The 12,165-nt window shown below is 43.1% G+C and overlaps 1 pseudogene; it reads left to right on the top strand.

Moving 5' to 3' along the window:
* The first annotated feature begins 3,988 nt into the window (after positions 1 to 3,988).
* LOC119810972 lies at positions 3,989 to 4,161 on the top strand (annotated as a pseudogene).
* The last annotated feature ends 8,004 nt before the right edge of the window (positions 4,162 to 12,165 follow it).

Below are 12,165 nucleotides of genomic sequence, written 5' to 3'. Positions count from 1 at the left end.
GGTGGTGATGGTGGTGGTGGTGATGATGGTGATGATGGTGATGATGATGGTGATGGTGATGGTGGTGATGGTGGTGATGGTGATGATGATGGTGGTGATGATGGTGGTGATGATGATAATGAGATCAATTTGCAAAAAAGTACATGGCAAATGCAAACACATACAAACAACAGAGCCTCAAACTTCGTGAAGAAAAGTCTGATCAAACTGAAGGGAGGAATAGACAATGCCACGGTGGTGGCTAGATGCTTTAAAAGCCCAAATAGGATGATGGACAGCAGACATCACAGAACACTCTCTAGGAGAGGTCCTGGGCCAGAGGCCAGCCTCACTGACATTCAGCAAATGCTCATCTCCAAGTGCATCCTGCACAGGGGCAAGCATGGTCTTCAACATACATCACACACTAAGCCCCAAAGCACTTCTCACAAATTTAAAAATTAGGGAAACAGGAGTGTTCACCAACTATAATGAAGTAAGAAATCAACAGTAAGAAATGTGGGAAATCTGAGGACACTGGGAAGGAAAATCACACTTTCAAAAGACTCACTGATCAAAGAGTTTGGAATCACAGAAGAAATTAAAAAATATTTTTTGTGATGACTTATGAGGCTGTCAACTTGATTGCATCTGGAATCAACTAAAATCCAAACTACCAGGCACCCTGCTTAGGGATTTTCTTGATCAGATGGTTGAAGCACAATGACGCACCCTAAATCTGGGTGGCACCATCTGGTGGCATCTAAATACAAAGCTTTGGGGAGGAGACTGCTTTTCACCTGATTTCCCTCACTCTCACTGCTATGATGTCCAACCTCACGAAATGATCAACAGCCAAATTCTTGGTCTTTCCATCATGACACGAATATTGTCGGACAAGCAAGATCACAGCCACTCTAGTAAATTCTCTCTCTCTCTCTCTCTCTCTCTCTCTCTCTCTCTCTCTCTCTGTGTGTGTGTGTGTGTGTGTGTGTGTGTGTGTGGTGTCTATTCTATTGATTCTTTGCCTTTACACATTTTACAGTAAATAAAATCAAAAGCATATCATCTCAGGAATTAAGAGGATGTAACTAACATGCTGCCTAGAAGGCAGTGTCTTGCTTCAAATGCCTGTGTCAAAAGTGAAAATACCTCCTTGAATTAGTACCCTGGTTCCACTGTATAGCACTGGAGCTCAAGAAATGGTCCAGTGGCTAGGAGCACTGGCTGCTCTTCCAGAGGACCAAAGTTCAATTCTCTGCACCCACGTGGCAGCTCACAACCATCTGGAACTTCAGCTCTAGAATAATCTAGTGCCCTCTTCTGGCCTCCACAGGCACTGCATGCTTGTGGTATACAGACATATTTACACGCAACACACTCTTACACATAAAATAAAGAAAATATTTAAGATGAAAGAAAGAAAAAAGATAATTGAGCCAAAGCATAAATACAGGAGAAAAAATAAACATCAAGGTGGAAATTCAATAAAACAGAGACTAGGAAAAGTAGATACACCCAATGAGGGCACAAACTGATGCCTTACCACACAGTCAAGCTTCTAGCTAAAATCAAGAACAGTGTCTCAAGCCAGGCTGTGGTGGTGCACACTTTCAATCCCAGCACTTGGAAGACAGAGGCAGGTGGATCTTTGTGAGTTCAGGGCCAGCCTGGTCTACAGAGTGAGTTCCATAGAGAATCCTATAAACCTGTCTCAAAAAAAAAAAAAAACTAAACTAAAAAAAAACGCAGTATCTCTTCATGTGACTCAGGACAACATAGCAGACAGCTTTGGTGGACAGGGATGTACCAGGAGCTTGCTTTGCATCAACCTGATCCCATACATTCCATACATCAACCTGATGTGGCAAGAACCTTCAAGAACAGTAGGCTCTGTCCCACCCAGCCACACACAAAGAGAGGTGGGTTTAGGTCATGGAACTAGAAAGGATGGGGAGGGGAAAGGCTAGTGAAACCCACATGACATGAAAATAGAAGAGGGTACTGGATGGAGGAAGTAAACAAAGAGGGAGATGGTGGTAGAGAGGAGAGGGAAAGTAAGAACTAAGCATTGTGAAAATGCCACAATGAAGCCTATGACTTCATATGCTAACTTTAAAAACTAATGAAAAAGAAAAGATAATTAGCACATTAATGAGAGAGACTACCAAAACAGGGAAAGAAACAGGAGCCTCCATTACAGTGACTTATTTCACAGATTTTGGAAGATCATACAGAGAATAGGATAAACAACTTCATGCCAATGGGTGAGACAAATTAAAAGAAAATAACAAGTTCCTAGAAAGCTACGAATTACTAAACTGACTGAAAGATAAAGAGAAAATAGATCTACAAGAAGAAAGCGAATTAGCAATTAAGGATTCTCCATCAAGGAAAGTTCCCACTCAATGGTTTCCTCAATGAATTGGGTCAACCCTCTAGGAAGGAAATGATGCCAGGGCTTTCCAAATCTTATAGAAGGGAAGGAAAGAGGGCAAGAATGAGGAAAAGGCAAGGGAAAAGGTGAGGTCTTTAGGTTGAGTTTTCCTGTCCTGACTGCCTGTTCCCAAATAACCAACATGAAGACTTAAGAAGACTTATAAATGGTTGGCCAATAGCTTGGGCTTATTACTAACCAGCTCTTACAGCTTAACCCATTTCTACTAACCTATGTGCTGCCCTGAGGCTCATGGCTTTTTACCTCTTTTCCATTTTGTGTGTCCAATTCATTCTCTACCTGGCTGGCCACTCTCTCTGACTCTACCCTTCTTTCTCCCGGAATTCTCTTATTCTGTTCAGCTATTGACCAGTCAGCTTCTTTATTAAACCAATCAGAGTGATAAATCTTCACAGTGTACAAAAGGATAATTCCACAGCAAAGGTCGCTGTGTTGCACATCTCCTAACTCCATCGAAGAAGCAATGTCACCTTGACATTGAAGCCAAATAAAAATATCTCAAGAGAGCCTGGACCACTGTTCTGTCACTGCAACAAATGCAGCTCAAGGACCAAAAGAAAGTTGGGGAGGAAAGGGTTTATTCAGCTCACAGTTCCGTCTCACTGCTCATCCCTGAGGGAAGCCAGGACAGGAACTCAAGCAGGGCAAAAGCCTGGAGGCAGGAGCGGATGCAGAAACCATGGAGGGGTGCTGCTTACTGGCTGGCTCCTCATGGGTTGCCAGCCTACTTGCTTACAGAACGCAAGCCCACCAGCCCAGGTGATAGCACTACTCACAATGGGCTTGACCCTTCCCCATCAGTCACTAATTAAGAAAAAGCCTTACAACTAAATCTCATGGAGGCTTTTTATCAATCAAGGTCTGCTTCTTCTCCTTCAAATAAATCTAGCTTGTGTCAAGTTGACATAAGACAACCACCATGCCTTATACACAGACACCGAAATTCCTGAAAATATGAGCAAGTGTGGCTCATCAGCCTAAGAAGTGATACATTTATCCCAGAATACATAGGTAGACTCATAAATAACCCTATTAATGCAAATACCGCCTTTAGGAGGGAAGCAAGGGTATGAAACTTATGCAAGAAACACGCTTGACAAAATTTACCATGACAAAAAAAAAACTCAACAAATTAAAAATAAAGAGACCTGAACCCAGCACAAGCAGTATACAAAGCATTTCTGCAAGACTGGACTTTGTAAGCAGAGTCATTGTTCTGATAGGAGAAAAATGGGTTCCTAAATTGTCTTATTGATGTGCAGCAACATTAGATATTTGGGATCCTTTTCACACAATCAAAGAATTCTTACAACTAAAGTGTGATTCTTCTTTTCATGTCCCAGTTGGAGTAGCCTGAGTTTATGTCTCAGACTGTCTCTTCTGGAGGTGGAGATTTAGAAGCGGAAATGAACCAGAACCCACAGGAAAGAAAATAAAAACAAAACCTAATACTCAAGCTGCTGAGCCACCTGCATTTCTCTGATCATTCAAAGTGAATAAATTCCAGACAATTTTTTAAGTCTTAAAAGCAAAAGTATTAATTGACTTTCCACACTCTCCTGGCAGAGGGCAGAAGGAAGGCACCGTGATCATGAAGGGGATTTCCCCAGCGGAATGCTCATCCATTGCACTTAGGATGCACTGACCCCTTAGATTTCTCCATATTCAGGAGCTCAGCTGCATGGTTTGTGGACTGTTTATAAAAAATAAAGTTTAAATTTAAAAAAAATATGAATGAATAAGAATAATTGATTTTCTAGGACTGGAGAGATGGCATAGAAGTTAGGAGCGCTTGCTGATCTTTCGGAAAACCTGAATGCAGTTCCCAACACCCACATTGGGCAGTAAACTACAGCCCCGAGACCCCAGCTCTAAGGGACCTGATGCCCTCTTCCGACCTCCACACACACGCACACACACATGCGTACACACACGTGCATGTGCGCACACACACACACACACACACACCCCAGCCTGAAATTCCAGCCCCAAGGGACCTGATGACCTCTTCTGACTTCTACACACACACAATAAATAAAGAGAGAGAGAGGGAGAGCCAGAGAGAGAGAGAGAGAGAGAGAGAGAGAGAGAGAGAGAGAGAGAGAGAGAGAGAGAGAGAGAAGAAAAAAGAACAGCAAGGTGGGAAGAGTAGGAAGAAAGGGCCAAGGCCAGGGCCCCTCAGTTACCAGTTCCTTTCAGGCTGTGCCCTCCTGGGCTGTCCTCTTACCCGAAACACTTGGTTCACATCCTCACATGCCCCCAATGCTCCTGGGTACCACGCTCTCCAGCCCAGACTCAAGGGTGGCCAGAGCCCCCACTGTGCTCATGAATAGCATGTGTCCAGCTCTACCTGCAGTCATGGGATTGGTTCCCATTGTCAAGGTCTGGCCTGCGGGTGCCCACATTCTACACGTTTAAAAGAGGTTAACTCAGTATTGTTTTAACCTGACATACTTTGCAAGTCTTAATGTTTCCATGGCAAGTGCCCATGATGCTGCCTGAGTGTCAAACTAACAAATGCACATCCATATTTTAAAGATGTGCATGGGGGAGACCCTACTACTGCCTGTGTGACATTACATCACAGAAGACTCCCAAGACCAGGAGCACTAACTGCCTAGGTAAAGGCGTGGGCAGTGACTTCCATTAGTGAAAGTCATTTTGAAAAATGAACAATTACACCCAGAAAGTCATTGTTTTTGCTTTTATTCAAGGTAGATGATAGCAATCAAAATTAATATATTTTAATATCATATGTCAGCATAAATACAGACCAGAAAGGATTCAAAGCTTGAGGCTGAGAGCAGAATACAACTATTAATCTAAATCCATTTTTAGATTTTAATGCACTCACACGAGTTCCTGTAGGACTATAGATCAGCCTGTCTGGAGCAAGGTTGTATTAGTGAGTGCTGAGTGAAATTTATGCACAAGGGCCTTAAGGTAGCTAGACGATTCATTGTCTTTTTAAAAAACCAACACACAGTTGACTTCCTTCACTTTTTCTTCTTAGTTACGTTGTGTGTGTGTGTCTGTGTGTGTGTGTGTGTGTGTGTGTTGTGTGTCCATGTATGCATGTGTATATGGGTGCACTTTCCTGGACATGTCTACATGCAGGCCTGAGGTGGACCTTAGATGTCTGTCTCTTTCCCTTTCCTTCTTGTATTCTGAGTCAAGGTCTCTCATTGAACTTGGAGCTGCTGTTTTGGCTAGGCTAGATGGCCAGTAACCCCAAAGAACCTTCTAGTTCTTCCTCAGCTCTAGGATTGCAGGTACATACCACTGTCCCTGACTGCTGGATGGCTGCTGGGAATCCAAATTCAGGTGCTCATGCTATAGGGAGTGGCACTATTAGGAGAGGTACCTGGTTGGAGGAAGTGTGTTGCTGTGGGGGTGGACTTTGAAGTCTCCCATGCTCAAGCTATGCCTAGTTCAGTTCACTTCCTCTTACCTGCAGGTCAAGATGTAGAACTCTCAGCTCATTCTCCAGCATCATGTCTGCCTGCATGCTACCATGTTCCACCATGATGATAATGGACTAAACCTCTGAAACTGTAAACCTCCCAGTTAAATGTTTTCCTTTATAAGAATTGCTGTGGTCATGGTATCTCTTCACAAGAACAGAAACTCTGATTAAGACAGTCTGCTGCCCGAGACTGAGGTATGCTGGGATAGGCCTCACGTGCTTTTGTTTGAAGGATTATGGACCTTGGGGCTGTGGATTAGAAAAGAAACTAGATGTTTTAAGTTCTGTTTAATGGGCCATAGTAGCAAGAGCATGGAAGACAATGGTGCTGAGTGTAATCTGATGAATTGTGGGAGCCTGACTCAAGAGGTTTCAGAGCAGAAGAATATTAATATGTGGCCTAGAGATTGTTCTTGTGATATCTTGGTAAAGAATGTGGATGCTTTTTACCCTTGTCTGAAGATTCTGCTTGAAGTTAATGTGAAGAGATTTGGGTTAATTCCATTGGCAGAGGAAATCTCAAAACAGCCTAGTATAGACTGTGCCATGTGGTTACTAGCGTTCATGCTTATAAAGATTTATAATGAAAAGGAGCAAGCTGAGCAAAGAAAAACATAAAATTTACCATTTGAGGGGAAAAAAAGAGCCCCCAGGAAGTGGAGTGGAACTAAGTCCACCTAGGAGATAAACAGATAAAGAAATGGAGGAAATGGGGTGGGGACCTCAGGGTAAGATCTCACCCTGTTAAGTTTTCAATTTGTAAAAAAGAATTAAAGAAAAGCTTAGAGTTGGGTGCAGTAGTAGACGCCTTTAATCCCAGCACTCAGAAAGCAGAGGTTTATCTCTGAGTTTGAGGCCAGCCTGATCTGCAGAGAGAGTTCCAGAACAGCCAAGCTTGGGCAATGAAGGAAATTGTGGAAAACAGAAAGCTGGTGAAGATGTAATTAAACAAGGAGCCATGTTACAACCCCAGCAAGCAGCAGAACTTGGCAACTTCAGCCTCTTGTTTTGGCTTTAGAGTTAAGGGCAGAAGAAAGGGATTATAGAATATTCCTCCACAGCTAAGGAAAGCCACTGAAGTCAGGTGTGTGTCGGGGGTGTCCTTTTAACAGAGGCCAGAAAGGCCATTGTATGAAGCTGTGAACAAGAAGCCTGGATTGCCTTGGAGACCCCAAGATGTTAGCAATGCCAGAGTCATGGGATACCTGCTTAGGAAAGTGGCTAACAGGAAGTGGAAAGAGCCCGAGAGAAAGAATTATGTTGCAGTCAAGCTGAATGGAGTTGGAAATCTGAAGAGCCCTGTGATATCAGACATGGAGATGCAGAGTTTGGAGTTTGACCACCTGGTTTCCGGTCTTGCTTTGGTCCAGTATTTCCTCATTGTGAGTCCTTCCATATGTTTTGGAATGACAATGTATATCCTGTGCCATGATAAGTTGGAAGCATGTGATTAGCTTTTTTATTTTATAGGGAATTACAGTTGAGAGAATGTATGAATCTCAGAAGAGACTTTGAACTTTGTACTTTAAAACATTGTTGAGACTGTGATAGACTATGGGGACTTTTGAAGTTGGACTAAATGCAACTTACATTATGATATGGTTCTAAGCTTATGGGAACCAGGGAATGGACTATGGTGGCTTGAATATAATTGGCCCCCATAATGCCATTAGGAGTGGCACTATTAGCAGGCATAACCTTGCTACAGTTGGTGTGGTCTTGTTGGAGAAAGTATGCCACTGTGGGGGTGGGCTTTGAGGTCTCCCATGCTCAAGCTACCGCTAGTTCAGTTCACTTCCTGTTGCGTGTAGAACTCTTAGCTCCTTCTCTAGTACCATGTCATTTTGACACCACCATGTCACTCCGTGATGACAATGGACTAAACCTCTGGAAGCGTAAACCACCCAAATTAAATGTTTTCCTTTATAAGAGGTCATGGTGTCTCTTCACAGCAATAAAAACCCTAACTAAAGCCCCAACCAAGTCATTTCCACAGACCCCCTCCTTTCAGGTTTTCTCATTGAAGAAAATATGTTGTTGTTGTTTTAATTCAATTCCAGTCTATCTGTAATCAAAATGAATGCAAAGAAATCCTATCCAGCAGTTGATGAAACTCTGTCATATTCACCACAGACAGTTCTAATATAAAATGCAGAAAGAAAGAGAAAAACAGCAAAATTGCATTAAGCAAATGTCAGTGTAGCTATAGTTGCATTTGTGTTCCACAAAAGTACAGTTCAATCCCCAAATTATCAGAGATAAAGAGATAAACAATTGCAGAAATAAAAACTAATAAAGAATCCTGGAGTGATGACTTAGCAATTAAAAGCACTTGCTGCTCTTATAGAGAACCCTGCTCAGTTCCCAGCAGCCACATGGTGGCTCACAACCATCCAAATTCCAGTTCCAGGGGATCCAATACACTCTTCTGACCTCTGTGGACACAGGCATGTTTATGGTGTACAGACAAGATGCAGATGAAGCAGTCATACACATAAAATAAATAAGTCTAAAATAAAATATTTAACTAATTTTAAAATTCTTAATAATGTTTCTAATAATACAGCCCAAAAAAGTAGAAACCATAAAAAATGTCAGAATTTAAAGAACAGATGCATGTATTAAGTTGTCTTTTCCTGGGGGTCCTTGTAGTTTAGTAGAAGTTCTGTTATTTTAGACAGCATATTTCCAAGTTTTATTAGGATTATCTTCATAAGAAATTCATCTCTTCAGCACTACTCAGAACCCATCTGGGGAGGTCAATCCTAAGAGCAGGAGGTACCCAAGGGAAACTGTCAGGATAAACAGTTGGTTGGCACCTATTCTGCAAGAGCTGAGGAATGTCTCTGTGAGATTGGGCTAATGTCACAACCAACAGGTAGGAAAACAGACCCAAAATGAACAGGTGAACAAATAGCCAACATAACTGGGATTCAAAATCTGTCCTTTCATGCAATGCCTTTGTTCCTGAATGCAACAGCCTTCCCCACTTTCCAGATCCAAGGCTAGTAGCAGAGTTCACAGCCCTCTGCCTAGACCTCACTTAGCTTCTACGGAGCAAAATGCATAGGGTCTCCACTAGAGTCCCAGCAAGTGACATTGTCAAGGAGTCATTCTGGCAAATGTCTAGATGGCCCAAAAGACAAGTGTGTACGAGAAACCCCAACCCTTGAGGACTACCAGTGGGGTGTGGTTTCATTCACAGATTCAGAAAAAATGAATTCAGGCTAGCTCTTAAGATTCCCCAACACAATATAAAGGTATTTTCTTTCTTACATTCCTCTACCCCTGTGCTTCCTGATTCTGGCTGCACATGTCCCTCTGAACACTGCTCATGGTCCTGTATCATTGCAATTTCCATTGCCACAACTTAATCTGCCTTCTTTAGTATGAACAAAAACCCTGACTGGGTTTGAGAATGTCAGGCCAGATCTTTAGTTGTACCTTCAACATCAGTTAATACACACAACTTCAAAGTAAACCTGCAACAGTCATCGTTACTATTGTGTTGAACCCTTCTTTAATCAATCCTTATAAGAACTTTTCTCTGAATCTATTGGTCTTATTGTGTGTAAGTTTGGTATACATGCATATGGGGTGTGAACATACACGTGGATGGAGGCCAGGACAACCTTAGCTGCCATTCCTCAAGTACCAAGCACCCTGATTTTGAGAGAAGGTCTCTCACTGGGTCTGAGGTCTGTCAATTAGACTAGACTGGCTGGTCAGCAAGCCCTGGGGATTTTTCACCTTTACCTCTCAGCCCTGGGGTTACATGTACACACCACCATACCTAATTTGTTTGTTTATTGTTTATGTGAGTTATGGGGATCAAATTCAGGTCCTCATGCTAGCACGGCACTTAACTTACTGAACCACTTCCCCAGACACCGTCCAATAAATGTCTAAACAGTTCATATGTCTTGTAGAAAGAAAGAAAAAGGGGGGGGGATGAAGGGAGGAAAGGAAGTGAGGAGGAGAGAGACTCTTTGGCACTTTTTCTTGTTCCCATCCAAGTGGTATACATACATTTAGGAGAAAGAAACTGAAATAAATTGAGATAATAGAAACCTCTCATAATATCCATATTAAGGGAGAATGCATCAGTGTACACGGCATGGTTTCTAATCATTTTTTTCTGCAAATAAAAAATGCATTTTGTTTTTAAAGACTGGAATCATGCAGTTTATGCTGTTTGCAATTTTATTCATCTTAATTAACCCAAACACTCACCATGGCACTATCTCTGTCCCAAGAGCTACGTGCTGGTTGTCACCAATGGAGGGAAGGGCATCGTTTTCTAGCAGATGGCCAAAGTCAACCATGAGAGAGTCCCAACTCCTGTGTGGCTTCCTGGTCTAAGAAAATAAATCCCACACTCCAGGTGACTTTGATCCTTCTCAGTTCTCGGAATGGGGAGTCCAAACTTGAGGTTTCAGTGGAGCCTGCTGTGGGAGGGGGGATCAAGATCAAGCCCTGAGGACTCCCCTGAATTTGGTACCTGTTAACCACCATGACACCCTGGCCTTGTGAGCCAGGCTCCTCCCCCACCATTGCGTGACTCCATTCTTACATGTCTTCCGTACTATTCATTCACATGCCAGGCACATTGGATCACAGGCCATCGTTCTCCAGGTTAACCTCATCCTGTAACTGCACATGCAAAGACCATACTTCTGAATAAATCATGTTCTGCAGCTCTGAGCCAGACTGATTGCCGTGTGCCCTTCTGGAAGAAGATGCAGCTCAATTCGTGTAACAATTTTCTCATTTGTCCCTTTGCTGTTGTCATTGCTTCCTTCAGTCAGCATTTTGGTGAGCAGTTTACTGTGTTTCTCTGAGAATTTCCTCAGGATAATTACTGCAAGTGTGACCGTCCCAGTATGAGCCTCGCCCTCAATTTCTACAGCGTGGTCATAGTCCACCTATAGTGGTTTCCTGCGTTACACAGCAGAAGAGAAACATTGGCACTGCTCAAGCCCTCTTTCTTTTGTCCAGGGATCACCCTCAGGGAGCTTCCCATACATGTAAACACAGAACCATGGATCCCCTAGTATGTGTGTGGCCAACAACAGTCCTTGGTTGTTTACCTGCCCACCAGCAGATCATCATACCCGACCATGCCCTTATCCATCCCCTCAACTCTCTAATAGAACCCTAGGTGTTGCAGAAAAAGTGTAACTTGCAATTATTGTCAAGTACCTAGCCAGGCTGCTGAATCTCAGGGAGGTAGAGAGCATACAACCCAGGTATCCAAACTAGAACATATCTATGTGGAGCAAGTGGTCACGGTCTCTGCAGAGCCTCACCCCAGAACTCAGGGTGAGCCACTTCTCTGACTAAACACAGTCATTTATAGGGGTGCAGATAGACTTTCTTTTCCACCACCAAATAACAACATAGAAACTTCTTATTACTTATGAAAGCTTGACTTTTAGTTTTGGCTTATCTCAACTAACTCATAACTTAAATAACCCCGATTATATTCATCTACATCCTGTCAGGCAGTACCTCTCTTTCATCTTGAACCTCCTATTTCCTTGAGCCCTGGCCATGAGGACCCTACAGTCTAGGTACCCAGCTTCAGCTACAGACAAAGAGACAGCCATCAGAGTCTCTCTAAGACATAGAGTGGGCCCTTGAACAGTTTCAAAGGAGGAATAAGCTCTGTTCTCTTCAGTCCTCCCAAGCCTGCAGGCTGATGTCTCTTACCCCAAACGCCAGCACTATGTGTTTCAGGTTCCTTTGAATAGTTACCTACACATAATGAGCTCTCCTGGGGTGGAGCAAAGGCAGAAGCAAAATTCACTTATGTTTCATGCATACCCTAGACACACCACCTGGAGATAATTTTGTACCCTGCTTTTCGAAATACTGTAGCTGCATACAATATAGATTTTCCTTCTTGTAGATTCTGGTCAAACTCTTTTGGCTTTGTAGTGTTTTAGAGTTTTGACTCAGAGGTCTGTGGACAGTGATGTTCAGCCTGGAGTCTCTCCTCTAAAGCACTGGGGGATCTGTTCTATAGCAGAAATACAGGATCTGAGAAGGTGTTTCAGAAAGGCTTCAGGGAGTGGTGTAGACACATCTGTGTGCAGCCCAGATGAGGGTGGTGGGTACAGCCAGGCGATGCCTCTGTCTCCCCTGAGGAAAGGGACGTAACTGCTGGTTTCCTCCCACGGAAGGTGTTGGGTTATAGCACCTGGTGCCTGCTTCATTTTGGTGGCTGCAATCTCTGCGTCTCTGTGGCTGCATTTGATGA

This window comes from Arvicola amphibius, chromosome 3, assembly GCF_903992535.2.
Source record: "Arvicola amphibius chromosome 3, mArvAmp1.2, whole genome shotgun sequence".
NCBI classification, from domain to species: domain Eukaryota; kingdom Metazoa; phylum Chordata; class Mammalia; order Rodentia; family Cricetidae; genus Arvicola; species Arvicola amphibius.
The sequence above is the reverse complement of the archived record's forward strand: the minus strand, read 5'-3'. Positions and strand labels throughout refer to the sequence as shown.